This window comes from Polyodon spathula, chromosome 4, assembly GCF_017654505.1.
Source record: "Polyodon spathula isolate WHYD16114869_AA chromosome 4, ASM1765450v1, whole genome shotgun sequence".
NCBI lineage: Eukaryota > Metazoa > Chordata > Actinopteri > Acipenseriformes > Polyodontidae > Polyodon > Polyodon spathula.
In genome coordinates, this window is record NC_054537.1 from 29,173,983 (window position 1) to 29,198,421 (window position 24,439).

Consider the following 24,439-nt stretch of genomic DNA (forward strand, 5'->3'; position numbering starts at 1 on the left):
ACAAAACCTCAACATATAAAAGACAGGTTTTAGTTTTTTTGTTTTTTATTTTTTAAATAACAACAATAACAAGACAGACCATACAAGGAATTATGTACAACAAGTAATACATTCATTTATAAACTAAACAATATTTTGTAATTCTTTAATGCTTGCTTCTCAGATTGTAAAGAGGGAGACTGCCTTTTTGTGTGCAAGAAAATGTTAATTCAGTCTGGCAATGTGTTGGTGATGTTTGAGCAAAGTTGTGATAGTCAGGATACCCACTGATTAAATTAAAGCACTGCTAAATCCTGTGCAATGTAGATTTATTAATTAAATGTATGTGTTTTTGTACAACAGCCTGCACTGTACAAAATATGTGGAGTCCCCCATGAGGCATCTGCTAAAACAAGGTCACAACATAAAAGAGGGATCCACTTCATTAGAAACACACCCCAGTATTTTGTGGAATTCAACCTTCAAACCCTGCACACTTTCCTGGTCGATCCAGCTAGCTCACTGTGTTTCTTGTTTATTGTGTGTGTTGATTAACGCTTCTCAGATGTCACAGTTCCCAATCAGTGTATTCCCCTATCAATCATCACACAGTATTGACCAGTGATCAGATATGCTCCAGATAAGTTTGTCATTCCTTAAATGACCTTCATGCCCAGGTTACAGCTGATACTGCTGGTCTTATAGTCAGGTATCTGATCATGCTTTTTCCCCAGCTGTTACTTACAAACTTTTCTAGGTCATGGCTCGAACATTGCGAACCAAGTAAGTAGCAGCTATCCCGGAACTTTCTAAATTACAGTTTAGACAAACTCTTCAAAAAAGGGCAGATCCCAACCTATCCAATAGGACTGGGAAATGTGCTGACAATGAATGTGTTTTGGGAACAACGTGTGGCACACAAAAAAGAAGACCGTTTTAGATACATGGACAAGGTAGAAAGTCTAATAAAGTAATCAATTGGCTGCTTAAATGACCAACACATGTAAAGCAATTTTAAAACTTCTGTTTATAAAAAGGTATTATATATACTTTTGTTTTATGCACCATTTAGAAATATAAATTACAATCAGACTTATTAAACAAATGTTGCGTAACTTTCTACAAGGGGTGCTTATTTTCCAGTCAATTGTCAACTCAACAATATAGCAGACAAATACTTTCTATACCATACGCTTTTAGTACCACAAGAGTAGAGTTCCAGGTCAGATAACGCTAGTCCAGGCTGTACATTTCATATAGATACAGACAGATCCACTGTGATGCAACATGTTGCATTGAAAGTTTTTTTGGTTTTGTTATACTGATTTTAAATTTGTTACCCTGAAAGATAATTTCTAGACAAGACCGACAAATAAAGAAAACAAACATTTCCTACAAGTTTCATTAAATAAATAAATAATCTTATCTTGGTTTGTCCATTTCCTTTGCCAACACTAGCAACATTCTCAGCTTGATGTCACAGTAAGGGCATAATCACATTAAGCTCAAGTGGCCATATTACAATGAGTTTAACTGTACAAGTCTCCATTCCACCAGCAAAACATATTTAGTCTTCTTTATATGTCTTCTGTGGAATCGCTCTAATAGGGCCCGGAAGATATTTCCCGGTATGATTTGATGTCTGTCTATTAGAGACTGCACAGCTAGTTTTACCTGAAATTGAAGGTAACAAGTACGTCATTGACACACATATATCTCTGCCACAGCACTGAAAACAAAATAAGCATGTCAGGATCAGCTCTTAGATCTTCTTTTCCTTAGATTCTGTACAGTAAATAAATAAAAAGTGTCTTACCTTATCTGCTAGTCCCGCTGTAGTTAGATTAGGGTCATGTGCAATAGGATCACCCAAGTAAAGAAATTTGACTGGAAACCCTCCATATATGGGAACGATTGGTAATCGAAATTTTTCATAAACTCATCGATACAACTCTGTTTAAAATATACACATAAGAAAATTAAAATGAACACATCAGTATATACTGTAGTTGGTATCATTTTTTACACTAGTATTATAAATGCATTGTCCCAAAATGTGTGTGCAATGCTAAATGGTATGGTCAGTATTAACATATTTTGATATCATCAGCAGGTCATTTTGGTTTTATTAAAGTGTTTCCAAACTGATGTTTGCAAGGCACACATCTGTATTTTGTTTTGAAGAAAAATAAGTATAATTCTTAAAAAGGTAATTGCAGAACTGTATTGAACTGTCTTTCTGATACAGTGATTCAGAAGTGTACTTCTGAAAAGGATTTAAACAAACACAGCATAATTTACTTACTTTTGCTTCCAAGTGACCGGAATCCTTCCCGAACATTTTGTGTAAACACAGGAATGATGGTCTAAAAAGAAGAAAAAGAAAACATTCTTTAGCCAGCAATCTTACATTTACGTGGTACATCAATGCAAGTGTCTTGTTGCAATAATGGACTGGTGTTTCAGTGTCCTTAACGTGATTCAATTCAAACACTACAGTATGTGGGCTTTTGAAAGCCTTGGAGGCCCATTCTACTTTTTTCCTTATTAATGTTGTTTGCTTTAGAATTGTAAGTTAATACCCAGTGGAGAACACATGAAAACAGCCATTCAATAAATATTAGAATTTCCATCCTACAAATGGTCAAATCACAAGATGCAGTGTTTAACTATTCAAATCCCCTCTGAGAAACTGCTGCAGCAAACCAGGGCTCATGTTCAAAAAACCATCATTCATCAAACTGCTGCAAGAAACCATCATTTATTTTACTATTAACTGGTTGCTGAAACTCGTTTGAATGTGGGTTGCCACCCAATATCATTTATCAAAACAGGCTACTGTCACGTAATGCATTTTCTTAAAAAAAAAAAAAAAAAGTCTATTTTATAAGAAGAAGAGAAGAAGCAGAAGAAGAGAGAAGCAGAAGAAGCAGAAGAAGAGATAAAGAGAGAGAACAGAGAAGATTTCTTCTTCTTCTTCTTCTTCTTCTTCTTCTTCTTCTTCTTCTTCTTCTTCTTCTTCTTCTTCTTCTTCTTCTTCTTCTTCTTCTTATTATTATTATTATTATTATTATTCATGAATATTTAGACAGACAAACAATGCATGCAACAGGATCTTGGGAAGCTGGCACACCCACAATTCATGGAAGTCTGCATCACCCCTAACAGACTGAAAGCCACCAGGGAGATAGAAGGTCAGAACAGCTGGGTTCAGGTAGGCAGAAGCAGGGGAAAAAAGAAACTTTGTCAAACACAACCACCAGAAATCAAAACAACCAACACATTTGAGTCACTTCAAAATTTTGATGAGCAGAACCAACAACAAGAGAACAAAAGGAACAACACCCAGGACCCTATTAACAGTGATGACCAGACAGCAAAAATAAGGGAGATCATGATTGTTGGGGACTCCATATTGAGAAACACAGCAAGTTCAATTCGCAGTCTGGACCCCCTTACTACAACAGTGTGCTGCCTTCCGGGAGCCTCTGTCAAGCACATCACTGAGAACATGGACAGGCTCCTAGAACGAACAGGAGATGATCCAGTAGTAGTCACATTGGTACAAACAACATTGGAAGAGACAGACCAAAATCCCTGCAAAACAAATTCAGAGAGCTAGGAAGGAAATTAAAAGACAAGACCAAAACTGTGGTATTTTCTGGTGTACTACCGGCACCTTGCAAAGGACCATATGGACAGCTGGAAATAATTAATCTAAACGCATGGCTGAAGACGTGGTGCACACGGGAAAGCTTCACCTATCTTGATCATTGGACCACATTCTACAACGAGGACTATCTGTATAGACGGGACGGACTGCACTTAAATAAAAAAAGAACCAGTCTACTTGGAGAAAAGATCCTCAAGCAGGTTCAGAAACATTTAAACTAGAAGGGCATTAAAAGGAAGGGGGGAAAAATCAACAAAAAAACAGAAGGGAGACTGCATCAAAACAAGGACAACAACTCAGGTAAGACAACCATTAAATGTATTTATCTAAATGCTAGAAGTATCAGAAACAAAACTCTAGAACTTGAAGCTACTGCACTAACAAGTAACTATGATGTGATAGGTGTTACAGAAACTTGGTTGTCTGAGAGTGATGGGGACGAATATAATATTTGTGGGTATACACTGTATAGGAGAGACAGGCAGGACAGAAGAGGAGGAGGGGTAGCGCTATACATAAGAAACAGTCTTGAAGCCCAGGTGTTAAACCTGGACAAAGAAAACAAAGCCGAATCAATATGGGTCAGAATAACAGACAAAAATTCAAAGGGCATAATAATAGGAGCATGCTATAGACCGCCAGATTCAGACGGTGAGCAAAATAATCTGTTATACAATGACACTAGAAATGCGTGTAGCAAAGGAGAAGCCATACTAATGGGGGATTTCAACTTCCCCCATATAAAATGGGAAAACCTGGTGGGGAGCACGACGGATGAAATTGAAATGGTGGAAATGACAAATGACTTCTTCCTAACACAATTTGTCAAGGCACCGACTAGAGCGGAGGCATGCCTTGATTTAGTCTTTTCAAATAACGAAGACAGAATAACTAAAACAGAGGTCCGGGAACCACTAGCAATCTCTGACCACAACATGGTCTCATTTGAAATATTTTTTAAAACCCCTAAAGTAATGACTAAAGCTATGGTTTACAATTTTAGAAAAGCAAACTATGAAGGTATGAAACAGAGAGTAAAAGAAGTAGATTGGAGTAAAATAGAGAAAACATCCACAAAAAAAGGATGGTTGTTTTTCAAAAATGTAGTACTAGAGGCACAAAACAATTACATCCCTAAAGTAGACAAATCTAAATGTAAAACTAAATTGCCAAAATGGCTTAATAGATCAATTAAAAAAAATATTCAGCAAAAAAAGGCACTTTACAGACCGTTAAAAAGGGACCAAAGAGAAAGTACACAGAAGGAGTACATGGAACTGCAAACGCAAGCCAAAAAGGAAGTTAGAAAGGCCAAGAGAGAAATAAAAATGAACATGGCTAAGGGGGCTAAAACCAATTCCAAAATGTTTTTCCAATATTACAACAGCAAGAGAACATTCAAAGAGGAGGTTAAATGTCTAAGAGATACAAATGGCAAAATCGTAGATGAAGAAAAAAAATAGCAAATATGTTAAATGATCACTTTTCACAAGTTTTTACAAAGGAGGATACGGACAACATGCCCCACATGTCATCCAGTTCCTATCCAGTTTTAAATAACTTTAGCATAACCGAGGCAGAAGTGTTAAAGGGACTAGGAGCTCTTAAAATAAACAAATCCCCTGGGCCGGATGAGATCCTCCCAATAGTACTCAAAGAAATGAAAGAAGTTATTTACAAACCGCTAACCAAAATCATGCAACAGTCTCTTGACACAGGGATGGTACCGACAGACTGGAAAATTGCAAATGTAATACCGATCCACAAAAAGGGAAAGAAAACTGAACCAGGTAACTACAGACCAGTAAGCCTGACTTCTATTATATGCAAACTTATGGAAACTATAATAAGATCCAAAATGGAAAATTACCTATATGGTAACAGGGTCCTGGGAGACAGTCAACATGGTTTTAGGAAAGGGAGATCGTGTCTAGCTAACTTGCTTGATTTTTTTGAGAATGCAACATCGATAATGGATAATTGCAAAACATATGACATGGTTTATTTAGATTTCCAGAAAGCTTTTGACAAAGTCCCGCACAAAAGATTAAATCTCAAACTGAACGGAGTAGGGATTCAAGGAAACGCATGTACATGGATTAGGGAGTGGTTAACTTGTAGAAAACAGAAAGTACTGATAGAGGAGAAACCTCAGAATGGAGTGTGGTAAACAGTGGTGTACCACAGGGATCAGTATTAGGTCCTCTGCTATTCCTAATCTACATTAATGATTTAGATTCTGGTATAGTAAGCAAACTTGTTAAATTTGCAGACGACACAAAAATAGGAGGAGTGGCAAACACTGTTGCAGCAGCAAAGGTCATTCAAAAAGATCTAGACAGTATTCAGAACTGGGCAGACACATGGCTAACCACATTTAATAGAGTGTAAAGTACTGCATGCAGGAAATAAAAATGTGCATTATAAATATCATATGGGAGATACGGAAATTGGAGAAGAAATCTATTAAAAAGACCTAGGAGTTTTTGTTGACTCAGAAATGTCTTCATCTAGACAATGTGGGGAAGCTATTAAAAAGGCCAACAAGATGCTTGGATACATTGTGAAAAGTGTTGAATTTAAATCAAGGGAAGTAATGTTAAAAGTGTACAATGCATTAGTAAGACCTCATCTTGAATATTGTGTTCAGTTCTGGTCACCTCGCTATAAAAAAGATATTGCTGCTCTAGAAAGAGTGCAAAGAAGAGCGACCAGAATTATTCCAGGTTTAAAAGGTATGTTATATGCAGACAGGCTAAAAGAATTGAATCTGTTCAGTCTTGAACAAAGAAGACTATGCAGCGACCTAATTCAAGCATTCAAAATACTAAAAGGTATTGACAATGTCGACCCAAGGGACTTTTTCGACCTGAAAAAAGAAACAAGGACCAGGGGTTACAAATGGAGATCAGACAGAGGGGCATTCAGAACAGAAAATAGGAGGCACTTTTTTGCACAGAGAATCGTGAGGGTCTGGAATCAACTCCCCAGTAATGTTGTTGAAGCTGACACCCTGGGATCCTTCAAGAAGCTGCTTGATGAGATTCTGGGATCAATAAGCTACTAACAACCAAACAAGCAAGATGGGCCGAACGGCCTCCTCTCGTTTGTAACCTTTCTTATGTTCTTATGTTCTTATCTGACACAAGCCCATTTTCAGGGAGTCCTGTTTGGCAGCAAGCAGAGTCGCAACATACACAATAATAACACAGTGAAGATAGATATTGCATAGCCCAGGTTAAAATAAATAAATTAATAAATAAAAATCACTATTTTACAGTTTGAAATTCAATTCACTTGCCCCGTTATCATGCTAGCTAAACACTGGCGTCTCTTACTGGCCACGCACACACAGTAAGACGGAGAGAGAGAAAGTGTGCGCGCGAGAGAGACGAACAGAAAACAACTGCAGCGAAATAAAAAAACAAAAGGAAAAGGAAAAGAAAGCTAATGAAAGATGAATGCTGGAAAAAATTCTGAGACTATCACATTTCGGTTTTAAATCCCTTAAAGATAAAGTAACGACAACAAATGAACCAGATCACCCTGCCGTCGAGGGTTTTAGCAGCGCTACTGGTCCATTTAATGACAGGCCCGAAGAATTGAAAAGTAATGAAGAAGTCAGACCCAGTCTGCCCACACCACCAATTAAAAATCAATGTAACTCTAATCTGCCTTTCGCTTTAACTTTATAGTAAGCATCAGGCTGAATGGAACATACTCATGAATTTAAAGATTGTACTTATAAACTAAAAGTATGGCTAAAACAAATATGTGATTATAATTGTAAATATACTGTTTTATTGCAGTGGCACTTTAGTATGTTATTATTAACTGTAATATATTAGTAGATTTTGCCAATTGTTGTACTGCAATTATCAAAATCAGGGGTGAGAGGTTAATTATTATTTTTGTGCTATGAATTTTAGCTGTTTTCTTTTCGTTATATAACTATGTATTTGTTTGGAAGGAACAATTGCATTATGTTTGAGGAGATAACTTCAAGTTATTTAAACTGTCAATTTCAAATTTCTTCTTCTGTAAATGTTACTTTATTTGTATTTTCTGTTTTCGATTTTTGTGTTTGTTTATTTATTTTTTTTCCTTTCTATACACCTGCCAAGGGACTGCCAAAGACAGTTAGCTCACAGCTAAACCTGGGTGCAATACATCTTATGACATGTCAAAAATGTAAAAAAATGTATGTTGTTCCTGTCAAATAAATACATAAATAATAAAAAAACTGTGTGGACGAACCGCTTTGCATATACAGGACAGAGAACAGAATTCATTGCCAAAATCGGTGTGACAAGTATGTTGCGTCCGAAAGAAAAGAAAAAAGGAAAAGGGGGTGGGGTGAGGGTCTGTTCTGATTTCTTTTTCTGGGGCCCATTATACCTAAATCCGGCCCTGCTCTTGGAAGTCATTCATTTCCTTAATTTCCCCATTTTTGAGACTGCCCTCCATAATTCTGAATTGCATGATGATTTTTTTTGTAAGAACAACTTCACAGCCACATTCACACCTAAACCTCCATCAGTAACAGAGCAGTATTTCCCTTAGATTTACAGACAGTCAACTCTGTGCAGTTTTTCAAAATAAAAGACTATTATATTTAACTAAAGCCATTTATCATTTCAACTGGGAATAAAAGTAGGTGAAGCTTCTGTAATTAAAAAAGAAAAAAGGGGGTTATTTTGTTTTTATTAATTTTGATGTAAATATGAACACATGAAATATCTCAAGTGATTTTTATCAGTGTTACCCCCTTTTTCAACCCAATTTGAATATCATCTCACTGTAGCTTCTGTTCTTGCTGTCAAGCCAATTGCCTCTGTTCACTCAACAGATGTTAAGAAGCTTGCATGCGGAGTTGCTGAAGTGGAATGAGGAATGATCCTCTGATGATTTTCCTTCTTAATCCTGCATGACCCTCAGGAATAACCTTCCTGCATTAACATGATCCTGTTTTTTTCTATGCATCTAGGCAATTACTAAACAATGATGTTAGTACCACGCCCTCCACAGTTGTTAATATGTAATTAGCATCAAGATGACCTCTGTCTATTGTAACAACATGTGAACATGAATATATCTTCCATATAACTTTAACGCTAAACCAAGTTAAATTACAACTGTACAAGCAGTTTTCTACATGAAAAACTCTAAAGTGTGACATATATACAGTACAAGAGATAAATGAACTTTGGTGGTGGTTGGCAGGGATGGGGTTAATCCCCAGCCTAGCAAAATACATGTGATAATGTGGCTGCTCTTTAACGAAGCAATTGGTGCTAATACGGAACAGCCACATGCTATAAAAAGAGAACCTGAAGCTCCACTAGGGAGAGGGCTACCGGAGAGATGGTAACAGAGAGAAGTGCTGTGCCCAGCCTGGTTAAGTTAAAAAGAAACGGTTTAGCTGCCGCAACCCTTTAGTTAGGTCTCCAATAGGCTTTTGTTTTGTGGTTTGTTTGTTTGTTCCCCCCCAACAAAACCGCTCTTTTTAATTTAACCAGACTGGACAAAGCCTTCAATGGTTTTACTGACAGCACTCCACTATGTTACAAGTCCTCTTCCTAATGGAGCTTCAAGCTCTCGTAGCATGTGGCTGTTCCAAGTTCTCGTAGCATGTGGCTGTTCCATATTAGCACCAATTGCTTCGTTAAAGAGCAGCCACATTCTCACATGTATTTTGGTATGCTGGGGATTAACCCCATCCCTGCCAACCACCTTCTTTCCATCCGTGTTCTATTTAACTATCATATTTGTACTACCACTTACCACTTTGGCATCGATGGCCACTTGGGCAAATCTTTTGCCCCCACATCACATTCTCATCACTGAAAATAGCTTCACGGACTCCGCCAGGTGAAATTGCTAACAGGTGACCATTCTTCAGGGCTCAGACACACTCCTGCTGGGGCCCATGGATGACATTGAACACCTCAAGCAGCAGCTGCCCTATGAGAGCTGCTTTTAGTAAACAATCCATACTGCTGTAGCTCTAGAAAGGAAGACAGGAACCACCAGTCAGCTCTGCTCTAAAATAGATACAATTTTTTTTTTATACTTTGTACTTATTCTGTATATATGCCAAGAAGCAGTCAGCTGATGGCACACACTTCGAAGGACAGTATTGTTTCTCTTGCTACACAAAGTTGGAAATTGTTCTCTTGAAAAAAACCTGAATCAGACACAAGTCGCTATGCAATTTGGCATTTCCCAATCTGGTGAGTTGCTTCACCATTCTGTTAAAAAACGTGCATGTCTTGTATATTGCGGCTGCATTTTGTAACATGTATAAGGGTGCTGTGTTAACTTAGCTTGACAGTTAGTTTATTAAAGTTATGTTAACCCTACATAACGCCCACTATTTTTGCCTCTTTCATTGTGATAGCCCGAAACACACCCTCTAGCTAATTTTATAGTGCATAGTGATTTAAGATTTATGACCATGTTGTTTTGCTTTAATGTGTTAGTTTTATTAACAATAGTTTGTCTGTTACTTTATTGTTACAGCTTAGTAACATACACTTGCCTATTGTTTTGCTTTTAAGTATTCAGTTCATTTCATATGTTGCACATATGTGACTTTGAACGCCGCTACCAAGGACAGTATAACGAGAACATGATGGGAGACTGCATTTGGGGGCTGATTCGTGAAAGTGATTTACAGTATAATCGTAAATCCCGAAAAACTACTCACTTCTAAATCTTTTGTAGTCATTTTTGTATTACTTTAGTATAAATACATGTTAATGTGGATTCATATGTTGTTGTTTTTTTACTTTATGTGAACGAAAAGACCGTTTTCTCATTGGAAATAGGTACATTTCAAAATATCACTGTCCTGGTCACAAAAGCAAAGTTTGTGGGGAATAATAGCCATTTTCTATACTTTTGAGGCATAAGCAATTAGGAAATAACACTTACTACCCAGGAACAAACATTGTGTTCCATAGTGTGTAATTTGAAGTACTGTTCTAGTACAGTTCAATAGATTGTTAATTTCCAGAAGCAGGAGTTACACTGTGAGGAATGCTACAACACTAGGGTGACCAGATTTTCAAAGGTCAAAACCGGGACAGATTATTTAATAATTGATGACTAATTATACCTGTTAAATACAGGCTATTGAATGGTTATTTAAATAGCCACTCTCTCTCTTAGTATTATCTTTTTTTAAGCAACTAGCTAATTTTAGTACACTCCCAGGTGTATAATTTCTGGCTAAGTAGTTTAAGTTGACTGCTCTTGTTAGAAATACTTTTTTAAGCAGCGTTACCATAGTAATTACTGGAAAGGACCAAATGGTGTTTCAAGTAACCATTTCCTCCCATAAAACAATAATTAGTCCTTTCTCAGCAAAATATTGTGCATGTACAGTATTTGAATATTGGACAATTACAGTATGTATTATATATTATTCACCAACAGATGCGGTCACAAAATGTAAATATCAAAACAACTTCCTCAAAGCTGTTGTAGAACATTATTGGGGGAAAAAAATAACAGTTACTAAAATATAAATAAATAAATAAATAAATAAATAAATAAATAAAAATTACTTGGTAATTTAAAAAAGAAAGTGATCAGCTACAGAGTGGCACGTCCTTCCCTTCTGAATAATGACATTTGCTAAAAAGTAGTAGTAGTCTATTGGAATGGCTCCATGATAATACATAATAAGAGCTGGTCCTTTGTCTGGAATCTTTTCCAGGCCATGGATTTTGTAACCTGTCGACAGCAAAAGAGAACAACCTTAAAATTCCACTCCCTGTTAGAGCCGCCAGACTTATTCTGCTGGCTGTACGCTGCAACCATGTGTGAAACAGCCATTATCAAATTTAATGAAGCTGAAACATAACTTTCTAAATACATGATAATAATACGCTTTCAGTCACAACCAATATATCAGTTTACAGAAATGCACGCAATTAGACTGTACACGCCATGGCAAGGGAAAAATGCGTTTTTAACCAGAAACGTCATGGTAAAGAACTACTTGGTTTTTAGCACATTTTTTTTCCCTCCTCCAACTGCAAAATGTATGAAGCTTATTGTTTTTCCCACCGTTTGGCTTCCTCGCACAACAGGACCAGTTACATCAAGGAGCATACACTGTAAATCTCTGCAGATGATTAGGTACACCACTTTGTGTAGCCATGACTTTAATACTCCAGCCTTCTGTTACACGTTTAGCTACTGCAGTGCTTGCAGAAGCCAGTAATTTCCACAATAAGCTCAGGAAGATTTGCTGTAGGAAACACTGGGCTGGCTAGTGTAATTTTTTAGAGGTTGTTTTTATTAGGATTGCTTTACTGTAGGCATTCCAAGTCTAGCTTGTACTGTAGGCCACACTTTGGTTGCACAGATGATGAAGAATGTGGGGATTGCTTAGGTGACTCTTTGGTGTAGGTTCACTTGGAGAATATCTAGGCAGATACAGAGCAAATTACAATGGGCTGTACATGGATTTGATATAGGAATTTTGATTTTAGTGACTGGAGATGCACTGATCTAAATTTACATCAGTTCCTTTAAGATTTCAAGTAAATCCAGAGGCCTCAATTCAAGCATTTAAACTGCACTGCAATACTTTGTTGATAAGTAAAATTGACATTACACCTCCCACTCTCCCCCCCTCTTCCACCCCCACCACTGATCTCTCTATCTCAGTTCTTCTTGAAACACCCTCTCTCCCTCCCAATCCACCAGGAACCTTGGTGTCACCCTGTCCACTCCAGCTCATCCAAAACTCTGCTGCCCGCCTTGTCTTTTCCCTTCTTTGATTATTTAGAATCTGATCTTATTTTCTACTGATTTTACTGTACTTTTACAACTGCTTTTATCAGTAATAATAATAATAATAATAATAATAATAATAAATAATAATAATAATAATAATAATAACAATAACTTCTAGGCAATTTTACGGCTTCCAAGCTCAGTACCAGTTGGAAATTTTGGCAAGCTGTAGCATTGCAGCACAAGTGTCAGCAACAGATTAGTTTTGTGGAGCAGTTTCAATTCAAAATACTGCATTAGTTCATTATCAAGATGCTTTATAACTTTAAACACCATAGTAACAATGACCCTATCTACACACGGTACAGAGTTATAAGCTAATTTTACATTTAACCTTAAGGAGAGGTCAAAAGTCACGATCAAACTGACACAGAGATTTAGCGTTAGCAAATTATGGTAAGATACACAGATCATTGTCCTTCCAATCGTCCTTAAAGCTGTGTTTTTCTTCATTGACTTTTCATTGATGGGTAAAGAGAGGCATTATGTCACATGCAATCAGCTAATAGTTGCTACCAACTGGGCATTAGCCACGCTACTGCACAAGAGCGCGCACATGATAATAATAACATGATCATTGTACGCTAAGCTAACTCTGAGTTTTTGTTATGTATTTTTTTAAGTTTATATTGAAATAACTCAAACAAAAAACTTTTAATTGCATTTTTAAACAACAATAAAATACAAAATTATTAAAAATATGTTTAGGAAGACAACAAATCCCTCTTTAAATAAATGTTTTGTTTAGAAAGAGTCATTGTGAAGTAAAAACCTACCAAGAAAGGGCCATCACAGATCTTTTCCAAGTTATTTTATTTTACTACATAGGATGTTGTAGCAGGGAGAGATCTGTGCTGACTCTGCTGGCGTGTTCACAATACTGCAGGAAGAGGGCGGCAGTCTTCCAACAACCGCCTGTGAGTCATGGCAGTGACACGGGGAGGTGGGAAGGTAGGTGTGTGGACTTTCCCCCTCTCTGAATGGCAGATTGCTAGCCCTATAAAAAATGCTCTGCTGTTTCCTCAGGTCTGCCCACTTAAATGCAACGAGAGTGCGGAAGCTGTGATCCAGGACCGGGAATCAGGTAAAACAAAGAGTTTCACAGCGAGACAGAGAGAGCGGGGAACCCTTGGGCAGACCCCGACGTATTGTAAAAGAGCAGGCTAGTTAGCCTACAGAGTAGGACGTTGATCCGGGTCGTGCGGGTAGCGGCGACCGGGATAACGCTGCAGAGTGCAGCACCTTTTATTTGTAGTTTTATTACTGTTTTATTTTCCATTGTTCTTTTCGCCTTCTGTTTTCATTATTATTTCTTTGAGCACCTGTGAGTGCACTTGCTGTTCATGTACCAGCTGTGGTATTTCCGTGGTGCTGTCTATCATCGTTGATAGGCAGCCCACCGTCAACAGTGCCCTCTGCTGGAAAAAGCAAGAACTGTTCTCAAATAAAACAGGGCACCTGGGTGGTGTTTTCAATTACACCTGTTTGTCTCCTAGTCAGTGAATTACCCACACCCCTTCCACAGATGTATAGAAAGATTTTTTCTTAGCTTTGATGGTTTTTTTTACCACTTGAAATATAATGGTTTCAGTAGTGATACAGAATACTAATTTTTTTTTTATCACAAATGTTTGCATTTTCAAAAACCTTTTGGTTCCCCCCAATTCACTTTATACAAGCCAACTGGATTTTACTTGCATCTCATGTAAACACAGCAGATGATAATTCGTGCCAGAATAAGTGAAAAACACAAATTAGTATGCATAACAATATATCCCTCTTCCAACAGGCAAGAAAGTTACAGCTATGAGTTTTTAATTTGTAACCGCTTTTTCACTCAGACTGCCAGGCGAGGGTAGGGTTAAGTTTGCTTTCTGGTCACTTGCCACTGGTTTCCAAAGCAGTGACGTTATCCATGAATTGACGAACTCCACGAAGATCGCTAGTACTGGTACAGTACAATAAACTATGTTTTAAAAGTAGCCTACTGTAATAAAGTACGCATATATCCACTCAATAGGCCGCACAGATTATAGAAACATGGTTTATTAACAAGCAAATAACTCAGATTTCTTCTGGCAAACATACTCCTCCACAATACAAACTGTGCCTTTAAACTACATCTTTAAATTAAATATTATGCTTTTAAAAAAAAACGTATGCACTTAAGCACTATATAGGTAAACAAAATAATTATGACAAACTCCAGTAGACAAATGTAACTAATACATAAACACTTTCGTTTTACTTTCGTGTGAAACTCAGCCTGCCAGTAAGGTTGTATCAAAAGAACCATTCAAAACTCCTGCGCATGTGGTGCTTTTCACCGGTATTGTTTTACTTCTGATCTTGCGTCCACTCAACAATGCAGCAGCAGACAATGAAGTACGGGAAGTTAAGAGGATCAAAACAGAGGTCTGAGATTAACGAGCGCAGCATGGCACACGGTATGCCACGAGTCATGCTCCAACACATTATTTGTGTGAATTTTTCTGGGCTGGCTGGAGACACTGCAAGTGGCCCACTCTATGACTGCCCACGGGTCAACTGGCCCGCCGTTAAATTCATTTGCCTTATGTACCACTTTATTTAGACTGCAGTTTGTGTAAAAAGTTCTGGAAACGTATATTGAGAATTTCTGTAGAATCGTGCTAGAAACCAGGCTTGGCAATTAAAATCCAAGTGCACCATTCCTATTTCTATAGTAAAAAAGCATACAGTATCTATCTGTCACCAAAGACTTTCCACGATGGAGAGCATTATTATTTTTGTGAGGTTGCTAACCAGTGCCAGATTTTGCACAAAATGTAATCTTGGTTCTCCATTGTGGACTGCTACTCTCATCTAAAACATATATAATTGTCCTCACCATAGAACCAAAGTTAAGTCACATTCCCTAGTCAGGATTATTCAACAAAGATACAAAAGAGAGTTGTGGACAAACATAATTTTTTTATGTGGCAAAATATCGAGAAATGCCAATATTTACACCTTATGGTGTGCTGTAAATGTGTGCTGGATGATAAGTAGATTAGCAGTTCTGATTCTATAACCTTTTTTTAGAGTAGATAATTAACCAATGATGAAGCATTCTGTGATATAATAATTTCTACCATTTTAGGGTTAATAATACAGTATGGTTTTATTAATTGTTTGTTGTTAGCTCGTCTATGTCAAGACTATTTACATTTCTCAGCAAAGAGGTAAATCTAGGTTTTAAATGTCTCCTTCCCTGTATTCCTGCTGATTTTAATTTACGTTTGTCTTTCACGCAGGACTTTGTCAAAGGCTTTTTTGAAAATCAAGGTAAATTATATCATCTACATTAGCTATAACATCCTCAAAAAAAGTCAAGCAGGTTAGTCAAGCATGATCTCCCTCTTCTGAACCCATGCTGGCTATCCCTTATAATATTGTTTCTGTAAAAATAGTCTTCAAGCTTACCTCTTAATACTGCTTCCATCAGTTTGCAAGTTATGGAAGTTACAGTAATAGGTCTATAATGACCTGGGCCTGTCTTATCCACATTTTTAAATAATGGCACAACATTTGTAAGCTTCCAGTCTTGAGGAGCCTTACCTGTTTCTATAGAACTATTCATGGCAGTAACCGATGGTCTGTATATTTCTACCCTTGTTTCCTTAAGCACCCTTGGATAAATCTCATCTGGGCCTGAAGCTTATTTAGTACCTCTACTTCACTGATGATGAAATCTTTAAGACCTGTGTGGTGAAAACATTCAAAAATATTAGTTTAATACATCAGATATTTCAGTCCTCATAAATCTTGGTATCATAGTAATCCCTTTATACCTTAACCTCCTCTTTCACATTTATTTTACTTTGATAGCATGAATGTTTTAGGGTTATGTTTAGCACCACTGGTAATAGTTCTTTTTATTTTACTTTTGGCCTTTCTAACATCTATTTTTACCTGTTTAAGTATACTCCTATATTCTTGCCAATTTTTTCCTCTTGTTCCATTGAACTTCAACTGTCATATCCTCCAATTTCCCTGCCCAGTTTATTTCTCTCAGTTCCTGTCTCATCCCCTCACAGTTAGCCTTTCGGAAATTATACACTTCAGTTTGTGCAGCCTTTTGCCTGGAATAGCAGGTAATTTCGAATGTAACCATGTTATGATCACTTAACCCAGTGGCTCTGCTACTTCTATATTACACAGCAGGTCCTGGTTGATCTAAAATTGCTCTGTGCCTTGTTCAGTTTTTCACACACTGGGTCAGGAAGCAGTCGTTTAGTCCACCCACCTCCTTCTGTCTATCCAGTGGGGCCACGTGCAATTCCACCTGGGAGTCTACTACAAACTACTCTAACTCCTTGACTGCCCACTGCTGGTGTAGCTGCTCTGTCAGACTAGCTATCAGATCTTTATACTTGCTTTCTGCTCTGCAGCTAGTACATAACCTAACAAGCTGTTCCTCTGTACAAAGACCCGCTAACTCTCCAAATGCACTCCTAGTTCTTTTTTATGTTTTCTGCTGACGATATCATACCACTTGCCTAAACAGTAATACTATACTATATAATGCGTATTATGAAACAAAAGTACTGTAGTGCAGGCACTGTGAGTTGAAAACATAAATAAATAAAGATGTTGGAGTTTACCCCTGGCAGCCACTTGCTCTTTAAAAAAAGAAATTATAGGTTCAGGTCCCTAAAAGAAAAATGCATTTAAGAGAGTATTTACTTAGCTAACACGGTCAGTGCTGAGGTTTGTAAAACAAACTACAGGAAATGGTAGGATTACATGTGTATATTAAATCTACCGGTTTTACTGGGTATTTTATCTAACCTGGTACAAAAAAATGTAAAGTATGCAAATAATATTTACTATGCTTGGTTTTATCTTAACTCCTTTCCATGTAGTTTCAATCTTCCTCACCTTTGTTTGTTGAACAGAAAAATTATTTGGTGTAATTTACACCAAAGCTTTATTGACACATGCCTAGATTCTGTGTGGTTTTAGCGTTGCAGTGGTATAAAATTTGAATTAACTTATGTTGGGTTTAGCTAACAAACAAACGAACAAAACACAACAATGCTGCTGGCGTTTAAAAATATCCCTTTTATGTTTAAACTGTTTGCATACACACATTCCTGGTCCTTTTACAGCAAGGGTATTCAATGACATTCACTGGAGGGCCAGATAAGGCAATGTCCAAATCTTGGCGGGCCACAGGGTGCTCATGATGTGTGAACAAGTAGCTAATATATTAAATATTTCCTTTTATGGGGTTAGTAAATATAACTTGAATACTATTATTATATTTACAATTGTTGTTTTTCAGTGTTTATCCCCGACATTTTCTTCCCCTTTAAGAATTTGATTGATCCCTGCTAGCCATTAGCAGTAAAATTGGTTTAATGTACATGTTTTGCTGCGTGCGGAATGAAGCCACTGCATGCAAACGAGGATGTAACATTTTAATAAGCGATTAATCTATAACTTAAAAAAGAATAAATGCAAGACACACTTTATTATAATCACTATTGTTAACTGTGTTAAAATGAATATATTAATCATTAATTAAAATGTTGTGCTCTCATTCTTCATTCTGCGTTTAAAGAGAAAGGGCAATGGGCAAGGGCTTCGTCAATTTAAAAGCCTATTTAGTTGTTTCACATTAAAACCCCGTAAATTAATGTGATTTTCCCGCAAAACTTAATTAAAAAGACATATTTTGCTGAAAAACTACCCATTTGGCAGCACTGCAGCTGACATCAAACAGGCCAGATGGAAGTCTCTTGTGGGCCCCCAATTGAAGAACGCTGTTTTACAGACTGTACCTGTTAACACACTAGTTTCTTTTAAAATGTTTATTTTATTTTTTAAGTAGTGCTTTATATGTGGTAAGTTAGAAAATAAACCATTTTATGTTTAATTGTTCATTTAAATATGTCATTTCGGCTGTGCAGATGTTTGATATGATGTGCCTGTACTTTTGAGTTGTATCGGATAATGTCTTTCATTTTAATATTGATGTTGTTTAAAATGTAGCGTCATAATGACTGCTGGCGGCGGTTTTCATATGAGCACAAACGCGGAGGTTCTAGTGGTAATTTTTGTGGCGCATATGTAGAATAATATTGTCTGGCATTAGGTTCAAGTTACTCAAAATTTCCACCCCAGGTTGCTATTGTGGTTACTGTATTGCCGCTGTCAGCAAACACTATTCTCGATTTATTTTATTTTTTTTAAACTTTATTTGCTACTAAATTTAAATAGATAGCATGGCGAGGAAGAAGAATTAGTGTACAATTTCAGACAACGTTCAGAGGGTGTGTACAAGAATAGGGATTTTCTTTCAACACGCAGAAAAAAGATAAAATAAACAAGACTATATTTATGTATTTTCCGGCTGATTGACTTGGAACAGTGATTAAACATAGTTTGAAAGATGAAGACCGCAAGTGTTTACCAGAAATTAAAGCCTTTGTATTGACCAATCAGGTCAAGGGAAATCTCTGATCCATACAGAGTAAAACATATTTTAGGTGAGGAAGGACAAATAATTAAAAATGAAATTATATTGTAACTTGGCTACTAACGTGGCGCAACCTCTTTTGCAATCCAATTCCTGCTGTGCCAGTTTCCATTATATATTGATTGATTTATTTTGAAAAACATTTCCACAATGGCACCCATAGAACTATTATAAAGGTAGTGTAAGCAACCGTTAATAGTTTAAGAGAGAAAGTGGTTACCATGCCATATTGTTGCATGCCTGTCCCACAAGGTTGCCAGTGTTTTCCTTGCTCCATCCCATAGGTTATAGGAATAGGCTTCTTTTAGCTCCTTCTTCCACTTATACACATGGAGGAAGAGGATGGAAAGGTAAATGAAGACCACAATGAACAGAGGAAGGATGAAGACTAGTATAGACTAGTAAGAATAGTTACTACAGTTTTAGTTTTACCAATTAGGCTGCTGTAGAGAGAACACAATGCCACCTTCTGACAGCCCTGGTGAACCTCAGCTTTATTTCAGCCATCCAAAGAATGCAGATCATTACATGTCTATACACAATTCATACCACAGCCCCTGGTGTTTATAGTGGGTCCAGGTACAACTGTACTTGCAGTTTTTAATGTAACACTTTATCAAAAGAGGAAATGCAATACATTAGGTTAGAACAAAGAAAACTCAACACCAACAAGTATATCCAAGATACACAATATATTTGGAATAATCAAAATTAGTCAGCTTTCTGTTTCACCTACTAACATACCTCATATACAGTATTATGCAAAAGTTTTAGGCAGGTGTGAAAAAATGCTGTAAAGTAAGAATGCTTTCAAAAATAGACATGTTAATAGATTATATTTATCAATTAACTAAATGCAAAGTGAGTGAACAGAAGAAAAATCTAAATCAAATCCATACTTGCTGTGACCACCCTTTGCCTTCAAAACAGCATAAATTCTACTAGGTACACTTGCACAAAGTCAGGGATTTTGTAGGCATATAGTCAGGTGTATGATTAAACAATTATACCAAGCAGGTGCTAATGATCATCAATTCAATACGTAGGTTGAAAAACAATCATTAACTGAAACAGAAACAGCCGTGTAGGAGGAATAAAACTGGGTGAGGAACAACCAAACTCAGCTAACAAGATGAGGTTGCTGAAGACAGTTTACTGTCAAAAGTCATACACCATGGCAAGACTGAGCACAGCAACAAGACACAAGGTAGCTATACTGGATCAGCAAGGTCTCTCCCAGGAAGAAATTTCAAGGCAGGCAGGGGTTTCCAGATGTGCTGTCCAAGCTTTTTTGAAGAAGCACAAAGAAACGGGCAACGGTTAGGACCGTAGATACAGTGGTCGGCCAAGGAAACTTACTGCAGCAGAGGAAAGACATATCATGCTTACTTCCCTTCGCAATCGGAAGATGTCCAGCAATGCCATCAGCTCAGAATTGGTAGAAAACAGTGGGACCCTGGTACACCCATCTACTGTCCGGAGAAGTCTGGTCAGAAGTGGCCTTCATGGAAGACTTGCGGCCAAAAAGCCATACCTCTGACGTGGAAACAAGGCCAATCGACTCAACTATGCAAGAAAAAACAGGAACTGGGGTGCAGAAAAATGGCAGCAGGTGCTCTGGACTGATGAGTCAAAATTTGAAATATTTGGCTGTAGCAGAAGGAAGTTTGTTCGCCGAAGGGCTGGAGAGCGGTACACGAACGAGTGTCTGCAGGCAACAGTGAAGCATGGTGGAGGTTCCTTGCAAGTTTGGGGCTGAATTTCTGCAAATGGAGTTGGGGATTTGGGCAGAATTAATGGTCTCCTCAATGCTGAGAAGTATAGGCAGATACTTATCCATCATGCAATACCATCAGGGAGGCATTTGATTGGCCCCAAATTTATTCTGCAGCATGACAACGACCCCCAAACATACAGCGAAAGTCATTAAGAACTATCTTCAGCGTAAAGAAGAACAAGGAGTCCTGTCTGGGATTACATCGAGTCTGTCTGGGATTACATGAAGAGAGAGAAGCAATTGAGGCTGCGTAAATCCACAGAAGAACTGTGGTTAGTTCTCCAAGATGTTTGGGCCAATCTACCCGCAGAATTCCTTCAAAAGCTGTGTGCAGGTGTACCTAGAAGAATTGATGCTGTTTTGAAGGCAAAGGGTGGTCAAACCTAATATTGATTTGATGTAGATTTTTCTTCCGTTCACTCACTTTGCATTTTGTTAATTGATAAATATAAACTATTAACATGTCTATTTTTGAAGGCATTCTTACTTTACAGCATTTTTTCACACCTGCCTAAAACTTTTGCACAGTACTGTACATAAAATGATAAATTGAATACACTTCAAAGAATAGTGAGTTATATTAAAGCACAGTAATAAAAGTTATATGGCATTTAAGGCAACAGTATTTATGATTATGTTAAATTCATGAAATTATAGCCATAGCCAGTATATGATTTGTAGATAAGAAATAAGATTTACAGCTTACATTTCGTCTGGGTTCCTAGTTACTGCTCTAAGAAATTGCAACATTATGCCGCAAGAGATGCCAAGGCTCTCTATAATAAAGAACACAAGTCAAGTGTAATTACTTAATCTCTGGTTTAAATGAAGTCTGTGCAGAGCTCCAGTATGGAACTTGGAAAGAAACAGGTTGCAGACAGCTGATCTCATTATAACAGACTTATATGGGATGCATGTACTTAAAAGGCTTACAGAACTAAAATGATCATAGAAAATTAAATTTTGATTGGTTAATTTTGGGGCATTAGTTGATTAATCGGTAGTGGTTGTCCTGCATAGTAATACATTTAAAAAAATCAATCGAATCTGATCTAAAATAACATAAGCCCAACGGTAATTTGGTCGTTTTAAATGCGTTTTTGTTTCAGTAAATGTAACACATTTTTTCACAGAACAACCTCAATCCATGAAAGAGTTTAATAGCAAAAAAATAATGCACAAGAACCGAGTGGATTTTTGTTACTTTGATGCAAACATACTGTATATAACACTTATGGCTCCTTATGAACAACCTTATTGTATTTATTTTTTACATTATATTTAGGGCTACCGGGTTTGACATTAAAAAAAAAAAAAAAAATGAAACTGGTAAACATCTGTCAAAACAGCTGTCCCACCGGTGTTCCACAATATAAACTAGTAAAAATCGGTATACATAAACAACTTGACCAGTAATGTAATATTAACAGCACTAACATCAATAAAACAAAACATTATAGTCGCAGCTTATGACACTAGTCAAAGACATTTACTTGCCTGAAACCATGCAAATGAAGGAATCGTGAAAAATCTATGCTGTACTGCACAGTCTACTCAGTTGAAATTAACTTTGTCCATCCAACTTAAACATAAAAACTAAATTTTTACCAACACAGTTTTAAAATGAATAAAGTCTGCTTTGATTGTAGTAAATGCAGATATATGCAATCAACTATTTAGTTATTAACCGATTAATATGCTAATCGAAGCACCGGATAATATATATATTGGCTAATATAAGATTAGCTTCGTGGGGAATATTATATATATAGTATATATATATATATATATATATATATATATATATATATATATATGATGCTTATATATATATTATATATATATATTAGTCTCTCACTGGACTTGGTCTACGTACTGGCAGCAGCCTTTATCGGAAATACCCTAATGAATTTACGGTTAAAAGATACTATCAAATAAATAAATAAATAAATAAATAAATAAAAACAAAAACAGAATGTTGCCAGTAGTTTAACATCATGGATGAAGAAAGAGAATTGTTACTATTTTATTTTCTCTATTTTACAGAGAGAAGTCGTCGTTATACAGTGTAAAGGTTTTGTTTTGTGCTGGTTTTGACAGCTATTGGATTTGTATCGACAAGTCAACATCAACAATTGCCAAACAATTCGTAAATAAACTGTACTGATCTATGTAAAAGAATTTCCATAGACGAAATAATTAATTTGTAATAATTTATGCTGCATCCACAAAAACGAACATTTGACACTAAATATATGTTTTAAATTAACTGCCTTCTTATCTATCTACTAATGCATAGTATATAACAATATGTAAAAGTAACAGGAAAAAAAAAAAAAAATACAGTACGCAGTGACGTTTACAATATCTAACAGACAAAACAACAGGGGCCAGTGTAGTTCATATTTAAATCCAGATAAACGTGCAGTACCTTAAGATCCCCACATTGTGAAAATAGATAGTATGAAAAACAATAATGTCTATTAACGTCAGCTAAAGTCTACTTCCACGATGCCCTTTGGTCACCACCGCGGAACTCGGAGTATTTAGGAGCCTAACTTCCTCGTTCGGTCGGTGGAAAATTGGTGTTACATTTACTAGAGCCTGAGGCTGCTTACCTGGATTTCCTCGTCCTCCTCCTTCACTAGATTGTCATGTAGGCTACATGTGAGAAACAAAATACAGAGAAATAGGGTCATGCTTTGTAGATGTAACAGTGGCAGAATTATCACGTTTTCTTATCGCGGTACAGGAACGAATACACCTCAGTATAGTTAGGAAACAAAAGGGGTACGTTACACTTCACTCTCATAAAATAACTTGCAATTAAAAGGTATCTAAACACAAACAGCATTAAAATACACATTTTTTTCTCTTCAAGTTGCAAGCGAGGAAAGAGGAGCAGTAAACAAAATTACTACTGTAAAGCTGTTATACAGTAGATTGGTTTAATTTGACAGGCTAGCTGTACAGTAAAATGGTAAATGAAAAGTGGTGTATGATTGCTGATATTTTTCTCAGCATCGGAGGACTGGAAGAAGATAAGATTCACTGCCTTTTCTCAAGGGCTTTTGTACAGTGAGTGATACGATGATGTTTATATCACACTTTACATTATGTAAAGTAACTTGAGAGACCATGTTAGATAACTATTTTAATTCAACATCTCTGTTAAATGGTCAATTATTCTGCAGTGTGGTCAGTTTTCTGGTAAGATTCACAGTGTATGATATTAATTCATACAGAGGTAGGGCAAAAACACTTGCCAATATAATGACAATGGTTTGTAAGGCCACACTGCTAGGTATAAACATGGATGGACCCACCAAAGTTTGTAGCTTCCAATAATAATAATATACTTTGTAAATACGAACAAAGGGTACTTTTTGACCTTCGAAGGTTCGGAACACATTACCGGAAGGTTCGAACTTTTGATGGTTTTAATTTACTGGTGACGTCACCACAGCTACTTCTTTAAATTTGATTGAAAATCCTATTATTTATACAGGTACTCCACATAAATGGAATACAACTAATATGTTATATAGAACAGTAATCATGTTTTTATAATTTTAATAAAAAAATATATATTTATTTTATTTGCACGCAAGTGACCTCGGAAATTGGCCGTGCCTTTATGATACATGAACAGTCGCTTGCACAGTTTGCATTCAGATATTTTTTTCAGCATTTA

The 24,439-nt window shown here is 36.7% G+C and overlaps 1 pseudogene; it reads right to left on the reverse strand.

Annotated features, from left to right (window-relative positions):
- Window positions 1–1,419: 1,419 nt before the first annotated feature.
- Window positions 1,420–22,234, reverse strand: LOC121313828 (annotated as a pseudogene).
- Between the last annotated feature and the right edge of the window lie 2,205 nt (window positions 22,235–24,439).